This window comes from Macaca fascicularis, chromosome 1 (assembly GCF_037993035.2).
Source record: "Macaca fascicularis isolate 582-1 chromosome 1, T2T-MFA8v1.1".
Taxonomy (NCBI): domain Eukaryota; kingdom Metazoa; phylum Chordata; class Mammalia; order Primates; family Cercopithecidae; genus Macaca; species Macaca fascicularis.
The window spans coordinates 131,093,691-131,118,626 of NC_088375.1; the positions used below are offsets into that span (position 1 = coordinate 131,093,691).

At 34.3% G+C, this 24,936-nt stretch overlaps 1 non-coding gene across 3 annotated transcripts in view; it reads left to right on the forward strand.

Annotated features, from left to right (window-relative positions):
- RNPC3-DT (RNPC3 divergent transcript) overlaps positions 1 to 24,936 on the forward strand; it is a 164,095-nt gene that overhangs the window by 129,017 nt on the left and 10,142 nt on the right. The window contains exon 5 of one of the 3 annotated variants that reach the window (XR_010588494.1): positions 15,644 to 16,371. The exons of the other annotated variants lie outside the window; for them this stretch is intronic. This is a non-coding gene — a transcript (RNPC3 divergent transcript). Of the gene's footprint in view, positions 1 to 15,643; positions 16,372 to 24,936 lie in introns of those variants that run through there. 3 annotated transcript variants of the gene reach the window in all.

Consider the following 24,936-nt stretch of genomic DNA (forward strand, 5'->3'; position numbering starts at 1 on the left):
TGGCTTGACTCTTGGTGTATTGGAATGTCAGTGAATTTTGAACATTTATTTTGTATCCTAAAACTGCTGAAATTGTTGATAAGCTGAATGAGATTTGGGGCCGAGACTACAGGGTTTTCTAGATATAGAATCATGTCATCTGCAAACAGGAATAGTTTGACTTTCTCTCTTCCTATTTGGATGCCCTTTATTTCTTTCTTTTGCCTGATTGTTCTGGCTAGGACTTTCAATACTATATTGACTCAAACTATCAATGATAATCTTCACAGAATTAGAAAAAAATCAATTTTAAAATTCATATGGAACCAATAACAGCCTAAATGGCCAAGGCAATCCTAAGAAATAAGAGTAGAGCTGGAAGAATCATGTTACTTGACTTCAACCTGTACTTCAGGGCTACAATAACCAAAACAGCATGCCACTAGTACAGGACAAACCTGTAGACCAGTAGAACAGAATAAAGAACCAGAAATCAGTCCACACATATACGACCATCTGATCTTCAACAAAGCTTACAAAAAAAAAAAAAAAAAGGAAAAGAAAAGAAAAGGGGAAAGGATTCCCTTTTAAGTGATGATGAGATAACTGGTTAGCCCACATGCAAAATATTGAAGCTGGACCTCTTCTTTATATCATATACAAAAATCAGCTCAAGATAGATTAAAGACTTAAATATAAAACCCCAAACTATAAAAACTCTGGAAGACAACCTAAGCAATACCATCTTGGACATAGAAATGGGCAAAGATTTCATGGCAAAAAATTGCAAAAGCAATATGCAACAAAAGCAAAAATTGGCAGATGGGATCGAATTAAACTAAAGAGCTTCTGCCCAAAGAAACTATCAACAGAGTAAACAGACAACCTACAGAATGGGAGAAAATATTTACAAACTGTGCATCTGAAAAAGGCCTAATATACAGCATCTATAAAGAACTGAAACAAATCTACAAAACAATCCTATAAAAATGTGGGCAACAGACATGAACAGACACTTTTCAAAAAAAAAAAATTCATGCACTCAACAAGCATATGGAAAAAAAGCTCAATATCATTGGTTATTAGAGAAATGTAAATCACAACCGCAATGAGATACAAACTCACACCAGTCAGAATGTCTATTATTAAAAAGCCCAAAAGTAACAGGTACTGGTGAGGTTGCAGAGAAAATTGAACACTTATACACTGTTGGTGGGACTGTAAATTAGTTCAATATTGCGGAAAGCAGTATGACACTTTCTCAAAGAGCTAAAAGTAGCACTACCATTCAACCCAGCAATCCCATTATTGGGTATGTACCCAGAGGAATATAAAACATTTTATCATAAAGACACATGCATGAAAATATTCATTGCAGCACTATTCACAATAGGAAAGATGTGGAATCAACCTAAATGCCCACCAATGACAGATTGGATTTTTAAAAAGTACATATACAAGATGGAATACCATGTAAAAAAGGAACAAGATCATGTTCTTTGCAGGGACATGGATGGCCATTATCCTCAGCAAATTACCACAGGAACAGAAAGTCAAGTACAACACATTCACATTTATAAGTGTGAGCTAAATGATGAGAACTCATGAACACAAAGAAGGGAACAACAGATACTGGGATCTACTTGAGGACAGAAGGTTGTAGGAGGGAGAGGAGCAGAAAACAACTCTTGGGTTCTGGGCTTAATACTTGGGTGATGAAATAATATGTACCACAGACCTTTACATGTACCCCCATACTTATATGAAAAGTTGAAAAAAAAAAAGAAGAAAAATAGCAAGGAAAGATAAAACTTAAAAAAAACACGATATTTTGGTTAGACATGAGGTTATGCATTTGTGTTAACTTTAATTTTAAAAATTTGAATGAGATATTTCAATTATATAGAAAAAGACAAACATATAAAAAGTGCCTGTGGGCTAAATATTAAATTTTATCAGATCCTTAAAATTTTGTAACATTTGTTTCTCATAATTTGGTAGAAAAAAATAAAATAAAATGTTAGAGATACAATTGAAACTTCTTGAAATTTCTATGGATTCCATTTTCCTCTTACCATATCCCTTCATTATGTATTATATTAAAGTTGGTATCTGGCTTTCCCATGAATTTGTATACATAACAATGTATGGGTGTATTCACATACAATATATAATATTATTTTATATGATTTCAAGCTTTATATATGTGATGCTGTAATTTGTTTTATTCTTCACATGCTTTCTCCCTTACTATGATTATGTTGATAGGACATTTATCTACTAATATTTTCAGCTCTAATTAACTAACTGTAATTACTATATAATATTAAATGATATGATAATACTAAAATGTATTGATTCATTCTCTATTGATGAACATTGATGATTGAGCTGTTTCAAATTATTGCTATTGTACATTGTTGTGCTTAGTGTTTTGTACACCTTTTGTGAACATGTGCAAGAGTATCTCTAAGAAGTGTATCTAAAAACAGAATTTTTAAATGAAAGATTATACACATTAGCTTCATCCATGTCCCTACAAAGGACATGAACTCATCCTTTTTTATGGCTGCATAATATTCCAGAGTGTATATGTGCCACATTTTCTTAATCCAGTCTATCATCGATGGACATTTGGGTTGGTTGCAAGTCTTTGCTATTGTGAGTAGTGCTGCAATAAACATATGCGTGCATGTGTCTTTATAGCAGCATGATTTATAATCCTTTGGGTATATCCCCAGTAATGGGATGGCTGGGTCAAATGGTATTTCTAGATCTAGATCCTTGAGGAATCACCACACTGTCTTCCACAATGGTTGAACTAGTAAACCAAATACCACATGTTCTCACTCATAGGTGGGAATTGAACAATGAGAACACTTGGACACAGGGTGGGGAACATCACACACTGGGACCTATCATGGGGGAGGGGAAGAGGAGAGGGATAACATTAGGAGAAATGCCTAATGTAAATGATGAGTTAATGGGTGCAGCACACCAACATGGCACATGTATACATATGTAACAAACCTGCACATCGTGCACATGTACCCTAGAACTTCAAGTATATTTAAAAAAAATAATATGGAAGGCCAGTCGTATCAAACAGATTTGCAAAATTTATCATACTATAGTCATGGCACACTATTTAAAAAAATACCAATAAAACAAGTAAAATGTAAAAACAACAGAGATTATACACATTAGATAACAGAATTATCCTTGGAATTGGTTATACCCATGTATACACATAAAAGCAAGGTTGAACTTTTGTTTCTTCAGAATATCTTCAGCATTCGCTATTGTCAGATTTTATTTTTTCCTATTTTAATTGTGTGAAATGGTGTTTAACAGTTAACTGTATTTGCATATCCCTGATTTCTGAGGAGACTGAGTATTTTTTTGTTGTTGATTAGCTGTATATATTTTCTCTTCAATGAATTCTTTGTTCAGTAGTCACTAACCATTATCCTCTAGCATAGTTAGTCCTTTTTTGTAGACTTTAAAATATTCTTTATAAAACTTGGACATTAAACTTTAGAAAGTCTTATTTAAGGTGACCATAATCACTTATTCAAACCAAAACATTTTTAAGAATGAAAGGGTGCATCCTTAATAACTACGTCCAGATATGAGAAGAAAACTAGAACTACACTGGGCAAACCAAATTGCATGGTTTCCTTAGTTATAAGTGTTGATATCTGAGTTAAACTTTGTTTCCAGTATCTTTTACTAAACAGATTATTTCAATTCTAATGTATTCACATCTAACAATGTATAATGCCACTCACAAAAGAAAAATGCTGTGTGGTTCAATTTATATGAAGTACCTATAGTAATCAAATTCATAGAGAAAGAAAGTAGAATGATGGTTTCCAGGGGCTGGGAGAAGAGGAATGGGGAGTTACTGTTAATAGGTACAGAATTTTAGTTTTCTAAGATGAAATGTGTTCTGGAGATGGATGGTGGTGATAGTCGTCCTACAATGTGAACATACTTAATGCCACAGAAGATTACACCTAAAAGTGGTCAAAATGGTGAATTTTATGTATATTTTATCACAATAAAAATATAAAATTATTTGAAAATGCTAGTAGTTCATTGCATTTGGCAAATATCATTCATTTCTTTTTTTAGTGAGTATCTAAAGGTTTTAGAAAACTGTAGTTTTCATTTGTTTGTTTTTTGGGAATCTTTATTTTGCCCACACATTTCATCGTTGTTTTTAGCTGGATACAGAATGCTTAGAAGGGCCAGGTGTGGTGGCTCATGCCTGTAATCCCAGCACTTTGGGAGGCTGAGGTGGAAGGACTGATTGAGCCCAGGAGTCTGAGACAAGACTGGGCAACATAACAAGACCCTATCTCTACAAAAAATAGAAAATAAATTAGATAGGCATGGTGGCCCACACCTGCAGTCCTAGAAACTTCAGAGTCTGAGTTGGGAGGATCCCTTGACCTCAGGAGTTCAGAGCTGCAGGAAGCTACGATTATGCCACTGCACTCCAGTCAGGGCAACAAAGCAGAGACCCTGCCTCTAAAATTAAAATACAAAATAAATAAAATAAAATAAAATAAAATAAGATACTTGGTGGCTTATGTTTTTTCTGGATATTTTGTGTTCGGCTTAATAGTTATTTGTGGGAAACACATTTTCTCTTTGATAAACTTATATCTTCCCTTTCATGTTGATTGCAGTTTTATGAACCATTCATTAGTTTATATTCAGCATAATTTAATGTTTTTAGTTATTAAATTTTATTGCAATCTGAGGACTTGGGTATTTTTTGGTTGTGGAAAATATTCTGTCATTATTTCTTTAAAATACAATTGTTTCTCCGTCAAATTTTCATTAAATTGATATTACATAATTTAATTTTTCTTAATCCATCTTACAATTCCCATAGTTGCTCTTTATTTCTCTATGTTGAAAACATGGGTAAATATTTTTAGATTAATTCTTAAATTAAATTTTACCTTGATTATATAAAATTTATTCTAACTATTGAGCTTTTTTCCGAAAATATATTTCATTTTCAATATTTTTGTTGGTTCTTTTTTATATTCACTATTTTGTTTTATATGTACTGCTTATTAAATTGTTTTTAGTATATGTTATTTCTTTACTTCTCTGACCAACCTAGACATGCTTTTGAGAAGTTTCCTTTGGAGTGTTATCACAGATTCTTTTAATCTGGAATGTGTTTATACTTTGCTAACTTTCTTGGTTACCTTTCTTGGCATTTAATTTTTATACTTCATGAAAATGTTATATTTAGGTTTGGTAATCCATGGGAAATGAAGGGTTTTTAGTTTCATATTTGCTTTCCTTTAACTTTCCTCTATTTCTGTCCATATAGAATTTGAGAGTTTTGTGTTTTCCTGTACTTTTCTCTGTGACCTTACTGAAGTATCAGCTTGTGTAACATTGGTTTGAGTCTCCTGTCTTGTTATAACATAGAGGAACCCCAAGAAATGGTCATATAAATAGTGAGTAGTTGATTCAGTTCCTGAGTCATGAGTGTGAGTCTTTTTTTGCTCACTACCCTAGGTACAAATATTCCCTTGAAAATCTAGTCCAAGGCAGTGTTTCAGTAGCTTTTTAAAGTCTTCTTGTATGACTGAGAATTCTCATAGTAACTCTTGCCTCAAGCAGTGATTTTTACTCTTGCCTTCCATTTCATATGGAGAATTTAAATCTTAATTACCACATAGTTATAAAATTATTGGGCAACACTGCCTGTTTCCAGCCTTGAAGGCCGTTAGGCCTGTAATTTTCTTTCAGGTTACCATTTTGTGCTTTTACTTCAGATCCATGTTTTATTGCTATTGCTATGTATTTGGAGTAGAATTAGTATATCTAACCATGCACATAATAGTTTGGCCATAATCATCCATTAAATATAATTGAAAACAAGAAACATGACATTATAGAAAGGACTGGAGATAAAAATTGTTATCTTATTTCCCAAGGCTTAAAAGCTACTATGGAATAGTTTAAGAACAAAATAAGCTTCATGTGAAGATAATCTTTGACACTTTGTCTTGAATTTCCATTATTCTTATCCTTATAGAGTTTTTTGATAGCCCTATTTTTCTTTCTGAAGCCTTTAATTAAAGTGGGTATTAGGTGATGAGGCTTTAAGAAAGATAGAACTGTCAGTGGACATTTATAAAAAAAAAATTTTGTTCAGCCGGGAATGGTGACTCATGTCTGTAATCCCAGCACTTTGGGAGGTCAAGGCAAGTGGAACACCTGCGGTCATGAGTTCAAGACCAGCCTGGCCAACATGGCAAAACCCCATCTCTACTAAAAATATAAAAATTAGTTGGGTGTAATGGTACACGCCTGTAATCCCAGCTACTCAGGAGGTTGAGGCAGGGAAATTGCTTGAACCTGGGAGGTAGAGATTGCAGTGAGCCAAGATTGCCCCACTGTACCCTAGCTTAGGTAACAGAGTGAGACTCTGTCTCAAAAAAAAAAAAAAATCAATTTAATTTATTGAGATGGCTTTAAGTGTTAGGCCAGATGTTATGTGACTCCTCAAAATACAATGCATTCTGTTTGTACAAAGCTGTCTGAGATATATATTGATTTTGAAACAAAATATTTGTTCATTCCTAAGAGACATTCCAAAATTCCCACAAGATTTAGCTCTTAGGAAATCAAACCACTGTGACAATGAGCCAGTCTATTGTTGCTTCGACTGACCCAGTTTTCCTGTGGAAACATGGCTTCATCAGATGGTAAAAATAGATAATGCTGCTTGTCAGTTAAATACAAATTTTAGTAAAATAATGTGAAATATAAAATGGAAAACTGCATAGTCAAAATTTGAAAGGTCACCTGTGAGGCTCTAGTGATCCAATCTTTTTTAAGTGAATAATAAAATTTTGGGGGGGGCACAGACTGATTGAGAAGTCTGGTATAAGAAATAAGTGACTTCAATTCATAAAGGAGATTAAAGGATAAGTATTTCTAAAGTTGTAATATTCCACTGACTGCCCAATAGCTTGCAATATTATATAATTCTAGAATAGCTAACATATTAAGTATTTAATAGTAGGCACTGCTAATGCTGTTCATGTCTTATCTTACTTAATCTTCCAAACAATTCAATAAGGTAGGCATGATATTTATCCGTATTTTAGAATCTGATAGTTAGAGTGGATAGGTTACTTACCCATGACTGTGAAGTTAGTGTATTATAGATTCAGCCTTCAACTCAGGCTATTCTAAGCTTAGCAATTATTCTAATTTGTGTCTCAATAGTTTAATAAATTTCAAATAGACAAAAAAATGTGGTGATATGAATTTTTGTAAATCTTTCAATTAGGACCAGATTGCAAAATAAAACTGGAAAGCAGGAAGTTCTCAAAAACTGATGGAAATGCAAAAAAAAAAAAAAAAAAAAAAGAGTCTACTTGAAAGGATTTCCTCTAACAAAATATGAAATAATTTGAACATCAAAAATTATAATTACAGCAATGGATTAAAATGTAATGAAAAATTGTTACTGGATCCATTATGTTGCTTAAATAAGAAGAAGGAAGGAGAGAAGAAAAGCTTTTGTTTTTTCTTTTTCTTTACTTTTTTCTTTTTTTGAGGTAAAGTCTTGCTCTGTTGCCCAGACTGGAGTGCGATGGCATGATTATAGCTCACTGTACTCACAGTCTTCCAAGCTCAAGAGATCCTCCAACCTCAGCTTCCAAGGTAGCCTGGACCACAGACACACATCACCATACATAGATAATTTTTAAAATTTTTTTGTGGAGACAGGTTCTCTCTATGTTGCCCAGGATGGTCTCAAGCTTATGAGTTCAAGCGATCTGCCCGCCTCAGCCTCCCAAAATGCTGGAATTATAGGCATGAACCAGCATGCATGGCCAGCTTTTCTTCACAGAAGAATGTCAACTAATAAATGTAGAAAGAATGATAGAGATAGAAAATGATCATTTGCAAGTATCATTGTAATGATTGATTCAGGCAAAGGTTACCCATAAACACTGAAATTATTGGGTTACATATTTTGAGAATAAGATATTCGTGCTGGGTCAAAGTGTTACTCCACGGATTTCTTGTTAATTATGAAGATAAGAGGGTCCTTTGCAATGAGATAGTTGATGGACATGACCTTAATCACACATTCAAAAGTAATGTCATCTATTATTTAGAGAAAAACTCTCAAACTGTGTTTCTTTTCTGCTCTTATACCACCGCAGTAGTCATCAACACAGAAGACTTACGTGAGCAAATGTCGGGGAATTTTTCCCCACACACCAAGTAGCAGACACCAGCTGATTGTCTTCCAATTCAATTTCAGCACTATCTGGAGATAGTGTTAGATCCTGCAGGCTGAGAGGGCAGTCCCTAGGACTGTTCACCAAACCCCAGAAATTAGTCTGGACTTCCAGAACTTCTGATCAACTGGCTTCAAGTTGGGGTTTGGGAATTCCATGCCCTCCTTGGGTGTGCCACCCTCCAGGAACCTCCTCATTTTCTGCTATCTGGAAGCCCAGGAATCCAGCCTCTTGGGTTTTGGTGGAAGCTGCATGATGTCAGCATTCATTTCCCCAAGACATAGGGAGGGACCTTCTGTGGAAAGGTCTTAAAACCCACAGTCAGGGAGGTTGGGTCAAATTAAAGTCCTGCCTTGAGGCAGGTGAAAAGGAGGCAGAAGATCAGAGTGATTCTATTTCCTTAAGCCTGCCCTTGAGGCCTAATACTCAAATTATAACAGAAGGTTATAACAAGGGTTATGGAAGTTATGAACCAGGAACTATGAAAAAAAACAATGTGTGTGGGTGTGTGTACAAAATTGTCACATTTTCCTATTATTGGTATGATGTTATTATATATATAATATATACATGTATGTATATAATATGTATATGCACATGTATATAATATGTATATGTATACACACAACATCATCAATAATAGGAAGACATGCAAATTTCTATTACTTTGATATGATAAAAAGAAGTATATAATACCTATTATAAAATATTTTTTAAAAATGTTTAATAGGTACATAATCAAGGAGAAACAATCAGAAAGTTCTAGAATGTAATATGATTTACTGAATAACTTGGACAGACTTAAAAAAAGGAAAAAAAAGAAAAAGGAGTAGAGGGAAGAGAGGAAGAAGGAGGAAAAGAAAAGGAGTTGATAGTTCTAGGAGTGTAAATGGACTTAATAACTTAAATGCAAAGTGATATTATGGATCCCATATAAATGTTAAAATGACCATAAAGATTATTGAGACAATGGGGAAATTTGAATGTGAACGGTATTATTCAATATTATTCAATGCTAAATGTCGCGGGTGTGATGGTATTACTCATTTGTTGAAAAATGTTCTTATTCTTAACAGATGCATGTTGAAATATTTAGGGTGATTCATTATGATATCTGCATCTTACTTTTAAATGATTCAAAAACAGGTGCATCTAATAAAGGGTATATGAGTATGTATTGTACTGTCTTACTCAACACTTGTATAGGTTTCACATTTTGCAAAATAAGAAAATGTTGGAAAAAATAAAAATTTTATCAATTTGTATAGTTGATTTCATAAACTTATTTGACTGCATTAATGACCCAATGTAATAATGACTGAGGATATTTGGCAAAAAACTCTAATTAGTAAAAACTCCTCCCCATTAAGTGGTCTGACTCTCCTATGATGATTTTCCTTTTCTATTTTTTTCTTTCTTTGTTCTTTTTTTTAGGAAGAAATATAGGAATATTCACTGGCTCAAAGCAACATAATTCCAAGCTATGCATCACCATTTCTCTGATGACTGCGGAAATGTTTTCTCTACCTTCCTAGTTAAACTTGGCTGATGGAAGGCAATGTTAAAACTTTGACATTTGGACTTGGCAAATATAGAATTCTCTTAAATATAAACTTAGAAATAACAGATGGAAACTTTATGGTTTCTTAGGTTATTCAAGAAGTAGACCATTTATCACTTACCGTTTAATTTTTTAAAAGCCACAGTAAGCTACTAAAAGAGTTCTACTTAGGTAAGCATGCATAGTAATTAGAAAACATTTATGTTTTATTGTAGTTTAATGTTTCTGCGTTTCAGGATCAACAACTTATGCTAAAGCAAGCACTTTTAAGAACTTTATACATTAGCCATAATATAAAAATTTTCTACCCAATTTAGATATTTTTCCTACACTTTAAAATGAGAAAACAACTCAGAAATGTTAAGCGTTTTGCCCAGGTCCCTACTACTTGCTTAGTGTTTGAGTTAGGCTTCAAACCAGATCTATCTTGCTGCAAAGCCCTTTCCTTATTTACCACCACAGACTGTTTCCTTTATTGACTATCTTAGTTTATATACTCTATAATGCATAGTTGGCAAAAGTAAAAATTATGTGTTTATGTATGTATACAGATACTCATAACCTACTATATAGCAAAATCAAATAAGTGAATACTGTTTATTCAAATCCTCTGATGTTTATTCAAGGTAAATAACTGGAGGGTAATGAAAAGACAAATAAAACATGGCTTCCTCCTTATATAAAGCTTTCAGATAGAGAACAAATTTTATTTTCTACTTTTATTTTAGATTCAGGGAATACATGTGCACGTTTGTTACAAGGGTATATTGTGTGATGCTGAGGTTTGGGATACAATTGAATTCGTCACCCAGGTAGTGAGCCTGATACCCAAATAATAGTTTTTCAGCCATTGCCCCACTCCCTTCCTTCCTCTCCCTCTTGTAGTCCCCAGTGTCCTCTGTTCCCATTTTTATGTCCCTGTGTACCCGATATTTAGCTCCCACTTATAAGGACATTATATAAGGGCAGTATTTGGTTTTCTGTTCCTCCATTAATTTGCTTAGGGTAATGGCTTCCAGCCACATCCATGTCACTTCAAAAGACGTGATTTCAGGGAATGAAATTTTTTTAAAGCTCAAAGACATCCATAGTAGAGTTGACTTCCTGACCAACACAATTCATTTTACTCTATTTCATAGAATTTATATTCTATTCATAGCTCTAAGGGAATTGTCAAAGGAAAATTTTTGTCCAGCAAAATAACTACATTTCTCAGTTCCCTTTACATCATGGCATTGTCAAGAGTTCTCACCAATAAAAAGCAAATAAAATGGATGTTTTTACTTCCAAGACATAGGCTTTAAAAAGCTAGTGTGCTTTCTCATACCTTATACATTTTCATCTGCTGAAACCTAGATGGTGCTGTCACAAGATGAGATGAGCTACGGTCATGAGTCATTACATGGCAGAAAGCCACGACAGACCAGGAGCGCTTGTCTCAGCCTGTTATGAGTTAAAAATCAACTACCAATGAATTAATGTATTTATTTACTATAATCCTTAGTTTTTTCCCCAAATAATATAGATATTAGTACCTTGAAGTCAAGTCTTATTATAACAAAAACAAAAAAACATTTTGTGTTAAGGAGAAAACAGGTGTTGGAGGTTAGAAATACAGAGACCCTATTATATGAAATCAAAATCTTTGAAAAATTACCTTCTGTTCTAACCATCAAGACAAGTCGGGTACCCACAGAGCCTGTACCTCTAAGAAAGAGATTAGAAAACTCAAAAAAGTTATAGTGTACTGGTTATTTGCTATGTGTAACAAGGTACTAGAAAAAGATATGAGTTAAGCCAGGTATTAAGTGGTTTAAGAGAAGAAATAAAAGAAAATTAATTCAAGAATTTTGTTCTTGGAGGGTTGGAAAAGCCATCTGTTTTTGAACGCGCAAGCAACTGAAAATAAACTTTTAAAAAGTGTTGTGCTATAAACCCCCTTAAATTGTTCCAGTTTGACAAATAGGTTTATAGTTGAGGTAGGGATCATATTGAGGAGTTTTCTTTCACTCTAAGTCTGTTGTTTCAGATGCCAGTAGCTATAATCAAATTGAAAAGAGGCATTTAGATGGCAAAGCAAGGAAAAAAGTCAGCATGGGAACTATATCCAATAAATAGTTTTCGGTGAGGTTACTGACAAATGAAAATGACTACAAGAAAATTGATTAGAAGTTCATTAATCTTTGTAATTGTATTGCTGGACAAACTACGAGTCTGACATGAAAAAGGCTTTGACTGAGATTTTTCCAGAGAAAGTAATAGATGGGGAAGAATCACTCAGAAGGCATTAAGTTGAACAATGTATAAAATAATTCCTCCCAGAAAGCAGAATATCCATGAGGGCATTGGAAAAGTCCCAAGGAAAGATTTCTCACAATGCCTGACCAGCAGAATTCCATTACTTTTATGAGTCACTCACAGTTAGGTATTCCCACTTTTTCTTTCCAAAAGAGAGTTTTTAATGCAGATATCCTGCCTCTGCCTCAGCACTTTATTTTGGGTGTGGAGCAGAAGGCAGATAATTTGTCTTTCTAATTTATAATTTACTGGATTATAGACAGTGATACTTGAACCAGAAGGGTGGTACTGAGCATGAGGTTTTGGAGTTTGAGCTAGATAAGATAACTGGATTTACCTTCTGTATTAGTCTATTCTCACACCGCCATAAAGAACTACTTGAGACTGGGTAATGTATGAAGAAAAGAGGTTTAATTGACTGACAGTTCCATAGGCTGTACAGGAAGCATGGCTAGGAGGCTTCAGGAAACTTAAAATCATGGTGGAAGGTGAATGGGAAGCAAGCATGTCTGATCATGGTGGAGCAGGAAAGAGAGAGAGCAAAGGGGTATGTGCCACACACTTTCAAACAACCAGATCTCCGGAGAACTCACTCACTATCACGAGAACAGCAAGGAGGAGTCCAGCCCCATGATTCATTCACCTCCCCTCAGGGCTCTCCACATACGCGTAGGAATTACAATTTGAGGTGAAATTTGGGTGAGGACACAGAGCTAAATCATATCACCTTCCTTGAGGAGAACTGTTCCATGTGTAAGAGAAAGGTGCAAACGCAGAATTTTGCAAAGTTGCCGGCTATGATCTAGATTCTGTGCTCTACTTGCCATGGAACGTTTATCACTGGGAAGACTATTTCTATAAATTTATATTAAAACTAAAAATTATCAGTCTTTTTAATGTTTGCCAATCTGATGGATGATAAATTTCTCATTATTATTTCACAACATACTTTCCTGATAGTGAACTTGTGCACATAACAATATATGTTTTTGGCCATTTTTGTAGTTATTTTCTGTGAATCACCTGGTTGTAGAGCAGATACCATTCATGTGCCACTTCATATTCATTTCACCTAACATATTCTGAGACCTTGGACATTTGTGTTGTTCAATATACTACTGGGGTGACCAATTCTGTATGAGCTCTGACTGAGTCATGCGGGAATAATGTGATGATTTCTCAACTCATGCCTATTCCATGAGCCCCTTAGCTTCTGCCTCACAAGATCTCTTTGGAATCATGCATATATAATCCAGTAGTCTGGGAAAGTTAAAGTCCCCTGGCACACAGTTTTCACAAGAGTGAGACAGAATAAAAAATAAATACCAAGAATGACCTTAGAACACAGAGGCGTCAGAATGAGATTTGAAGCTAGATTACTCATCCTTCTAAAGGCAATAGGAATCCCAAAGCAGGTGGCAAGTGGAGTGGTTATAATCTTTCTATAATCCTTGGTACACAAGAGATTTTTATCACAAAATAAAATCTTATATGCATCTTATATATATGATAAAATCTGTTTCTCTCGAGCCACTCTATTTGGATTATATAATTATATAATCATACATATATAATTATATAATTATATATTATCAACATGATTATATAATTATATGTAATATATAAATATATATAATCCTGGATTTTATATATATATATATGTATATGAATTCTCTCTCTCTCTCTCTCTCCATAGATCTCTCTCTCTATATATGTATCTATATTATATATAGAGAGAGAGATCTATGGAGAGAGAGCATGAGAGAGACTGTGTTGAAAATAGGCTTAACATCTAATTGTAATGCTTCAGAGCCACAAAACAGATTGAATGTGCAGCTTCAAAAGTCTCTTATGTGAAAGTCAGACACTGGCAAGACAAGGGAGGGCTGAGATGGGGATGTTTGAATAAAGGGCCTGAGAATATTGAACACATACATTTCCCTGAAACTTCTAGGTCAGTAGAAATATCTTCCCACTCCCACTTGCCAGAAGAAGCTGACTTTTCCTTGCCTGGAGGTCATGCTGTGGCCTTGCCTGAAAGTGGATGCTTTGTTAGATGATGCTTACACCTCCCAGTCCTTATTATGACAGGATCAGTTCTCATAGTCTGAATTGGAAAGTACAGTCTAAGCTCCAGAAGAAATAGCTTAAACACAAACAAATTGAAGGAACTAGTTAATATATGCCAGCAAGGAACAAGGGAAAACATGTGGGGAAGGATATCAAGAAGGTTGAACGAAGAAGGTAGATTTTTAGACTGGAAAAAAGAGAACTTTTTGACGTTGAGATACTCACCTGTGCTTCAGACGTCAACATTTCAGCAGGAAGGCTTGGATTAGTCACAATACTATATTGGGATGCTTCCTAAAATGTATGTGATTAGCATAGCTTGGGCATATGCAAGTCACATTCTTCTCACACTCAGTTATCTATGCTACCAAATAAAGTAGGAGTACATGGGTATTTTATTGTCTCAGCTTTGCTTTCTGGGAAAATCAGGCTGAGTTTAGCTGTTTGATGCTTTGTTACTACTTTGTGGAAACTCCTTACATTGTAAATGTATACTATACGTATATGTAGATTATAATACATGTAACATATAATACATATAATATGCTATATTTATGTTTTAATATAATACATATTTACTTTCTGTATGATAGATGTTTTCATCCTTTTCTATATATAGCGAAAATATTTATCTTTATTTTTGTTTTTTGTCTTTTAACTTTATATGTGGTGCCTTTTACCGAATAGACATTTTTAACTTTAATATGTAATTTTAATATATAATTACTAATTCTAATATATAATTAATTTTAATATATAATTATAGACAAATCATATTAATTTTTCTTGAATGAATTCTGCGATGTTATGTTACTTAAGAAGTCTTTCCAACCCTAAGGGGAGAAAAACAAGATGAGAGTTCTGTTTATTTGTTCTTTCTTCTATCCATTTGATGACTGCTAGTTTTCATATGATACAGGTGGAGACGCTTTCTGCCTTTTGTCTTATTGATGATTACATCAACTGATTTATTACTAGTATTAGTACTCATTTTAAACTCTTCATTTCTTAGGAAAAATACATGTTTATAGTAGAGGATAATTGTATTATTACTGGTTTGAATTAAAATTACTGATTATTGGATTGGATTGAAATTATATTGTTAGGATATTTATATATATCAAGTATAATTGTTCAATGGTGGCATGGTAGGAAAGATCTGCCTTAAGTGTGCATATATGTGTGCATGTGTTTACTGAAATATTTATGCAGTAAGACTGAAGAAACAAGAAGTAGGAAGCTCTGGAGCCAGACTGTCTGGGCTCAAAAATTGAATTTAATACTAATGTTTATATAACTTTACAAAACTAACTTAAATTTTCTCCCTCCATTGTGGCATCTGTAGAACCAAGATAAAAATAACAGCTGCTTTAAATAATTGATTTACTACATTAAAAGTGCTTAAATAGTGCTTTTTTTTTTTTTTTTTTAACAGAGTTTTGCTCTTGTTGCCCAGGCTGGAGTGCAATGGCGCGATCTTGGCTCACTGCAACCTCTGTCTCCCGGGTTCAAGCAATTCTCCTTCCTCAGCCTCCCGAGTAGCTGGGATTGCAGGCATATGCTACCACGCCCAGCTAATTTTGTATTTTTAGTAGAGATGGGGTTTCTCCATGTTGGTCAGGCTAGTCTCGAACTCCCAACCTCAGATGATCTGCCCGCCTCGGCCTCCCAAAGTGCTGGGATTACAGGTGTGAGCCACTGCACCCAGCCATACAGTGCATTTTATATAGCAGGGTCTCTAAATGTTATCACTTCACCTCTTTTTTCCTATTACTATTATTGTGGTTTTTATTTACTATTGTTTTTATGTAGGGCTTACACATTCCAGTTGTTCATGGACTCCACTTCTTCGTATTAGAATATGCATGACCTGTGTCATATTCCTGGTCTTGATTAGGCATTTGTGTTTGAGACCCTGATCTATTTTTCTTTTTCCTGCCATATTTTCATTGTTGTTTATACGAATGACTTGCTTCATAAATTGAACTGTGTAGTTTTCAAACCTGTTTTTGTCTATTCTAACAAATTTTGTATTTCTAAAAATGCTAATAAAATGAACTGAACTACTGGTCCTGGAGGATTTGGGGTGTTGATGGGTAATTATTTGATAATTTTGTTAGTTCTTATGTGAATGAATTCAGTAATAAATATGTTTCCTGAAAATCAGTATTTTGATATGTATTAGCATAAAATGATAATTAGTATGCTTCTTTATTTAAAAAGCTCATGAACATAAGTTATAAATTCTGAAACAAGTTGGGATTTCTGGGAGGCAGAGTTTAGTATTTAAAAGTTTATAGAGAGTGCCTTTGACGTAAACACCTGTGGATGGCAGGGGTGGAAGCAGAGTAGGGCAGAAGTCAAGATATTTTAACTGGATTGATAGCCTCAGCTGACCTAATTAGGTGCTTCGGAGCCAGAATGGTCCTTCTGATTATCCCACAGTGCATAGTCATAACTTTACACCTTCACCTAGATCAGTCCTTGGCTGTGAGGAAAGGACATGCTCTTGGGAGAGGAGTCTATGAAGGAGTTGACAGCTGAAAGTCAACCTTTGACAGCACCCCCAACGGCAGGATAAAGAGTATTCATTCCCTTGAAGAGTGATGTGATTAATGCATTGCAAAGCCCATCATAGATCCTATTTATAATCATTCTTTTTTCTTTCTTATTACTTTAAGCAAAATAGCAAGAGATTTTCAGAACATTTGTCTATATTATTTTAAAAACTGTGCTTTTATTTGTGCTTTTTTAAAATTTACTAATTTATATTTTTTCTTCTCATTTTCTTTCTTTTTTCTTTTTTTTTTTTTTTTTTTTTTTTTTGAGATGAAATTTTACTCTTGTTGCCCACGCTGGAGTGCAATGTCACAATCTAGGCTCACTACAACCTCCCCCTCTCAGGTTCAAGCCATTCTCCTGCCTCAACCTTCCGAGTAGCTGGGATTACAGGCATGCACCACTATGCCCGGCCAATTCTTTTTTTTTTTAATTTAATTTCATTTTATTTTCAGTGGAGACAGGGTTTTTCCACATTGGTCAGGCTGGTCTTGAATTCCCGACCTCAGGTGATCTGCCTGTCTCGGTCTCCCAAAATGCTGGGATGACAGGCATGAGCCACCATGTCCAGCCTTTTTCTTCTCATTTTCACACACTCATGATTTCCTTGGGGTTTATTTTTAAATTATTTTTCTAACTGAGTAAGTTGAATATTTAGTAAATTTATATTAATTTTTAGTTCCACACCAGAAAGTCTTCAGTCCTCTTATATTTCTCACTTTTTAAAAACAAATTTATGAGGTATATGTGCAATTTTTTATATGTACAGTTTGGATAACGGTCAGGTCAGGGATTTTTAGGGTATTCATTATCCAAATAATTTATATCATACCCTCTAATTTACCATCATCCATCCCTAGACTCCCCCACGCTTCTGAGTCTCCATTGCCTAACATTCCACTCTCTAAATCTGTGTCAACACATTTTTTAGCACCCACTTACTAGTGAGAACATGAGATATTTGACTTTCCATGCCTAGCTTATTTCTCTTAAGATAATGTCCTTTAGGTTCATCCATGTTGTTGCAAAAGACATAATCTTATTTTTTTTTATAGCAGAATAATATTCCAGTATGTATACATACCACATTTAAAAAATCCAGTCATTCATTGATGGACACTTAGGTTGATTCCACATCTTTGTTATTATGAATAGTACTGCAATAAACATACTCCCGATATCTTTTTCATATAATGACTTTCCTTTGAGTGGATACCCAATAGTGGGATTGCTGGATCCAATGACAGTTCTATTTTTAGTTCTTCATGATATCTTAATACTCTTGTCCATAGTTGCTGCACCAATTTACATTCCCACTAACATTGTATTTAGTTCCCTTTTCTTCACACCCTTACCTGTATCTGTAATTTTTTGTCTTTTTAATAATAACCATTCTGACTGAGGTAAGATTCTATCTCTTTGTGGTTTTAGTTTTCATTTCTCTGATGAGTAGTGATGAATATTTTTAATGTGTCTGTTGGACATTTATGTGTCTTCTTCTAAAAATGTTTGTTCATATCCTTTGCCCACATTTTAATGGTATTGTTTGTGGGTATTTTGTTGTTATTGTTGAGTAGCTTGAGTTCACTGAATTATCTGAATGTTAGTCTCCTGATGGATTAGAGTTTGCAAATATTTTCTCCTGTTCTGCAGGTTGTCTATGTGCTCTATTGATTATTGATTTTGCTGTATAGTAGATTTTTAGTTTAATTAAGTCCATTTTGTCTATTTTTGATTTTGTTGTCTGTGCTTTAGAGGTCTTAATTATAAATCATTTGCCTAGATCAATATCTAAAAGTGTTTTTTTCTACATTTTTACTGGTATATTTATAGTTTTGGGTCTTATGTTTAAGTTTTTAATCCATATTAAATTGATTTTTGTATATGGTGAGAGTTAGGGATCCACTTTTATTCTTCTGCATATGGAAATTTAACTTTCCCAATTCCCTTTTTGAAAAGAATGTTTTCCCAGTGTATATTCTTGTTAGCTTTGCCAAAAAGCAGTTGGCTGTAGGTATGCAGCTTTATTTTTGGCTTCTCTCTTTTGTTCCATTGATCTATTTATCCATTTTTATACCAGTACAATACTGTTTTGGTTACTATAGCCTAATTCAGTGAAATTTGACACTGATATTTTCATAGTGATCACACTGAATCTATAGATAGTTTTGGGCAATATAGTAATTTTAACAATATTAATTCTTTCAATCTATATGAGCATGGACTGTTTTTCCCTTTGTGTTAGTGTCCTCTATGATTTCTTTCGTTGGCGTTTTGTAGTTCACCCTGTAGAGATCCTTCACCTCATTGGTTAAATTTATTCCTAGTTATTTTAATTTTTGGAGTTATTGTAAATGAGATTGCCTTCTTGTGTTCCTTCTCAGCTAGATTGTTATTGGTGTAAAGAAATTCTACTGGTTTTTGTATGTTGTCTTTGTATCCTGAAACTACTAAGTTCATTTATCAAATCTAAGTGATTTTTGGCAGAGTATTTAGCTTATTCTGTGTATAAGATCCTATCATCAGCAAACAGGGATAATTTGAGTTTCTGTTTTTCAATTTTTATGTTTTTTATTTATTTATCTTGCCTGATTACCATGGCTGGGATTTCCAGTGCTATGTTGAATGGGATTGGTGAAAGTGGGCATCCTTGTCTTGTTCCAATTCTTAGAGAAAATGCTTTGAATTTTTTCCTATTGGGTATAATGTTAGCTGTGGATGTGTTGTATATGTTCTTTATTATTTTGAGGTATGTTGCTTCTAAACTTAGTTCGTTGGGAGGTTTTATCATAAAGGATGATTTTTATGCATTCATTGAGATGATCATATGATTTTGTCCTTGATTCTGTTTAGGTGATGTATCACATTTATTGATTTGTGTCTGTTGAACCATCCTTGCCTCCCTGGTATAAAACCTGCTTGATTATGGTGTATTATCTTTTTTCTTGTGCTGCTGGATTTGATTTGCTAATATTTTGTTGAAAATTTTTGCCTCTATATTTATCAGAAATATTGGTCTTTAGTTTCTTTTTCTGGTTTTGTCTTGTCTGGCTTTGGTATCAGGTAGTACTGACCTCATAAATGAGTTAGGGAGAATTCTCTCTTCCTTGGTTTTTTGGAACAGTTTCAATAGGATTACTACTAGTTCTTTGTACATCTGGTAGAATTCAGTTGTGAATTCGTCTAGTCCTGGGCTTTTCTTTCTTGGGAGATGTTTTTATTACTGATTTAATCTCACTACTTGTTGTTGATCTGTTCAGGTATTCTGTTTCTTCCTGGTTCAGTCTTGGGAGGTTGTACGTTTCGGGAATTTATTTCTCTGGGCTTTCTGGTTTGTGCACATATAGTTGTTTATAATAGTCTCTGATAATCTTTTGCATTTCTGTGATATTTGCTGCAATGTCTCCTTTTTATTTCTGATTTTGTGTATTTAGGTCATGCCTCTTCTTTGTTAGCATAGCTAGCAGTTTATCAATTTTCTTTATCTATTTGAGGAACCAAGCTTTTAATTTTGTTGGTCCTTTTTTGGTTTTGTTTTGTTTTTTAGTCTGTATTTTATCAAGTTCTGCTCTGATCTTTGTTATTTCTTTTCTCCTGATAATTTGGAATTTGGTTTGCTTTTGCTTTTCTAATTCTTGTGGTGCCTTTTCAGATTGCTAACTTGTAATCTTTCTACTTTTTTGATGTAGGCTTTTAATGTCATAAATTTTCTTCTTACCACTGTTTTTGCTATATCCCACAGGTTTTAGTATGCTGTGTTTCTATTTTCATTTGTTTCAAAACATTTTTAAATTTTCATCTTAATTTCCTCATTAACCCAATGTTCATTCAGGAGCATGTTGTTTAATTTCTATGTATTTTTGTTTGTTTTTGAGTTTCCAAAGTTTCTCTTGGTATTGATTTCCATTGTGGTCAGAAAAGACACTCAATATTATCTCAATTTGTAAAACTTTGTTGAGAATTGTTCTGTGGTCTAACATACATTTTATCATCGGGAATGTTCCATGAGCTTATGAAAAGAATGTATATTCTGCAGTTGTTGGGAAGGATGTTCTGTAAATGTCTGTAGGTCCATTTGATTTAAAGTACAATTTTAAGTCCATTGTTGATTTTCTGTCTAGATGATCTGTATAATGCTGTGAGTGGGGTGTTGAAGTCCTCTACTGTTACTATATTGCTGTATTTCTCTCTCTTTAGGTCTAGTAATAATTGTTTTATGAATCTGGGTGCTCCAGTGTTGGGTGAATATATTTAGCATTGTTATATACTCATACTGAATTGATAGCTTTAGCATTATATAATGACTTTTGTCTTTTTTTAAACTGTTTTTGACTTAAAGTCAGATTTATCTAAGAATTGCTACTCTTGCTCACTTTTTCTATAGGCTATTTCATAATAATAATATGGGTTATTTCATATTACTTAATATTATTGGTTATTTCATGATAATAATTGTTAATAAATCAAATGTATTTGAATATTTACTGGTCTGAAAAGTTTTGAAAGGGTATAAACTTTTAAAAAATATATCTTAGTTGCATTTTCCAACAATATGCTCAAAATGTTTACATTTAATTTCCAAACACATTTTCAGGTAAAATGCCTCTAAATTTAAAGAAATGAATTTTAAATTTTAAAGTCATTTAACATTTTAATTAAATGTTTAAAATTTAAATTTTAAAGGTTTAATTTCTTTAAATAAAAGAACTTATTCATTTATTATGTAATTAAAGAATACATGATGGCCAGGTACAGTGGCTCATGCCTGTAATACCAGGACTTGGAGACGTCAAGGCTGGTGGATCACCTGAGGGCAGGAGTTCAAGACCAGCCTGGCCAACATGGTAAAACCTTGGGTCTACTAAAAATACAAAAATATGTTGGGTGTGGTGGCATGCACATGTAATCCAAGCTACTCAGGAGACAGAGGCAGGAGAATCGCTTGAACCCTGGAGGAGGAGTTTGCAATTAGTCGAGACTGTGAGATTGTGTCACTGCATTCCAGCTTGGGCAGCAAGAGTGAAATTCTGTCTCAAAAAAAAACAAAGAACAAATTATTATTATTGCAGAATAAATATAATACAAAGAGTCCAAAAAGTTTGATAACTCATGGAAATGGTTCAACTTCAGTTGGAATATTTTTGTGTAGAGCAACTTTGATAATTTAGAGTTCAAGTAAGTGGGTGGTTAAGCCCGTTATTTCTTATTGTAGGTTGGCTGTGGCTCAATCTTAGTGTTGGTGATACTCTATAATTGTGTTTTATAGTTTCATAGTTTAGTTTTCTTCCTTAGACACATGATCTCCCTCTTGTCCAGTGGCTTTAGAATCCTTATTTTCATTTTCTAGGCCAGCAGTAAAGGCTTGAATCTGAATTTCACAACAGTTTTAAGTTAATTGGTGTGCCTTCTTGCTGCCAAGACTGATCCTCCAGAATGTAGAGCAGATGTTGTCAATGGTTCTGTCTTAGTTTCTTTGGGCTGCTACAACAAATACCATAAACTAGGTGGCTTATGAGCAACAGAAATTTAATTTTACAGGTCTGGAGGCTGGGAACTCCAAGATCAAGGAATATACACATTCAGTTTCTGGTGAAGGTCCACTTCCTGGTTCACAGACCATCTTTGTCACATGGCAGATAGAGCAAGGGAGTTCTCTGAATCCTTTTAATAAGATCACTAATTCTATTCATGAGCATTCCATCCTCATGATCTAAGCGTGTCTCAAATATCCCACCTAAAATTACCATCTTGAGAACTGGATTTCAACATATGAATTGGAATGTAGTTGGTGGTGAAAATATTCATTCTATAGCAGCTTGTTACTCCAAATTCCCAATTCCCAATTGAATAATGAAAAAATTGATGCTATGTTTGGCTTCAAACTACTCATCAATACATAAAAGTGGAAGGTCTAGTTGTTATTATCAGTCTACTGTTTCCCATGATGATGCTCTTATTGGTTATGCCTTTGCCCTACTTTTCAATGATGATCTTGTCATTCTTTTCAACCATATATTCAGATATTCTGCTTAAAGAGTTCTTTGCCACGTCATGACAGGTGTTTGAGTACTGAGTTTATTCCTTTGAAAATACATGACAAAATTTAGCACCTCTAAAACAGCAGAAGATATCTTTCCAGCATTACTTCTAAAGCCTTAACATCAATGATCTAAGGGCCAAAAGTAGACACAAAATGTACCTAAATCCAGTTGAACATCACTTAAATGTATCTGAAAACTGAGTATGTGCCAGATAGAAAGGATTTGAAAAGGAGTCAGGAGAGAACTAAGCAGTAAATAGCAAACTCATAACTAGAAATACCATTTGACCCAACCATCCCATTACTGGGGATATACCCAAAGGATTATAAGTCATGCTGCTATAAAGACACATGCACACATATGTTTACTGCGGCACTATTCACAATAGCAAAGACTTGGAATTGACACAAATGTCCATCAGTGACAGACTGGATTAAGAAAATGTGGCACATATACACCATGGAATTCATGCAGCCATAAAAAAGGATGAGTTCGTGTCCTTTGTAGGGACATGGATGCAGCTGGAAACCATCATTCTCGGCAAACTATCGCAAGAACAGAAAACCAAATACTGCATGTTCTCACTCATAGGTGGGAATTGAACAATGAGATCACTTGGACACAGGAAAGGGAGCATCACACACCAGGTCCTATTGTGGGGAGGGTGTAGAGGGGAGGGATAGCATTAGGAGATATACCTAATGTAAATGATGAGTTAATGGGTGCAGCACACCAACATGGCACATGTATATATATGTAACAAACCTGCACATTGTGCACATGTACCCTAGAACTTAAAGTATAATAATAAATAAATAAATAAATATTAAAAAAAAAGAAGTGAAACATCCTGTGTTAGGACTTAAGAATTAAACATTCAACTTAGATAGAGGTAATGTATTTATAACATAAAGCCAGAGGATTTGTTAAATAAATTTAATTAAATAAAAATGGAATTCATGGGATTTATAAATGCAGTTATATTGTTGATAGTCATTTCATTGACTGTGTTTGTAAATGAAAAATGTCAAAGTTTTCCTACAGTTCATCCAATGTTACCATGAAAATAAACTTAAAATGTGCTAGATTAATACAATCTTTAAGCTGGCCTTATATGTCTTTTTTGCTTCTGGAATAACAATTTACCACAAATTCAGTGGCTTAATAAACACAATCGTATCATCTTACAGTTTTCAAAATCAGAATTCTGAAATGTGTCTTAGAGTCTAAAAACAAGGTATTGGGAGGACTTCATTCTTTTTGGAGGCCGTGACGGTTAATATTGAGTGCCAGCCAGATTGGATTGAAGGATTGGATTGAACAATACAAAGTATTGTTCCTGGATTTGTCTGTGAGGGTGTTGCCAAAGAAGATTAACATTTGAGTGAGTAGACTGGGAGAGACAGACCCACCCTCAGTCCGCGTGGGCTCCATCTAATCAGCTGCCAGTATGGCTAGAATAAAGCAAGCAGAAGAAGGTGGAAAGAGCCGGTTCGCTGAGTCTTCTGGCGTTCATCTTTCTCCTGTGCTAGTTACTTCTTGCCCTCGAAAATCAGACTCCAAGTGCTACAGTTTTTGGACTCTTGGTCTTACAACACTGATTTGCCAGAGTCTCTCAGGCCTTTGGCCACAGACTAAAGGCTGTACTTTTGGCTTTTTCACTTTTGATGTTTTGGGACTGCTACTGGCTTCCTTGCTCCTCAACTTGCAAGCAGCTTATTGTGAGACCTCACCTTGTGATCTCATTCAATATTCGTTAATAAACTCCCCTTTATATATATATATACCTTCCTATTAGTTCTATCCTTCTAGAGAACTACGACAAATACAGAGGCCCTAGGGGCCCGCCCGTTTCATTGAGTTTTCCAGCTTCTAGAAGTCACCTGCACCTTGGCTCATAGCTGCTGTCCATTTTTCCAGCTAACAGTGCAGCATCCTCAAATCCTTCTCTTTGATTGCAATCCCTGCTTCTGTTATCATATCTCTTTGACTCTTGTCCTCTTGCGCCCTTCTTATAAGAACCTAGTGATCACATTGGGCCCACCAAAAGATGCAGGATAGTTTTTTTTTTAATTTATTTTAAGATTCTCAATTTAATTACACCTTCAAACACCTTCATTTTGATATG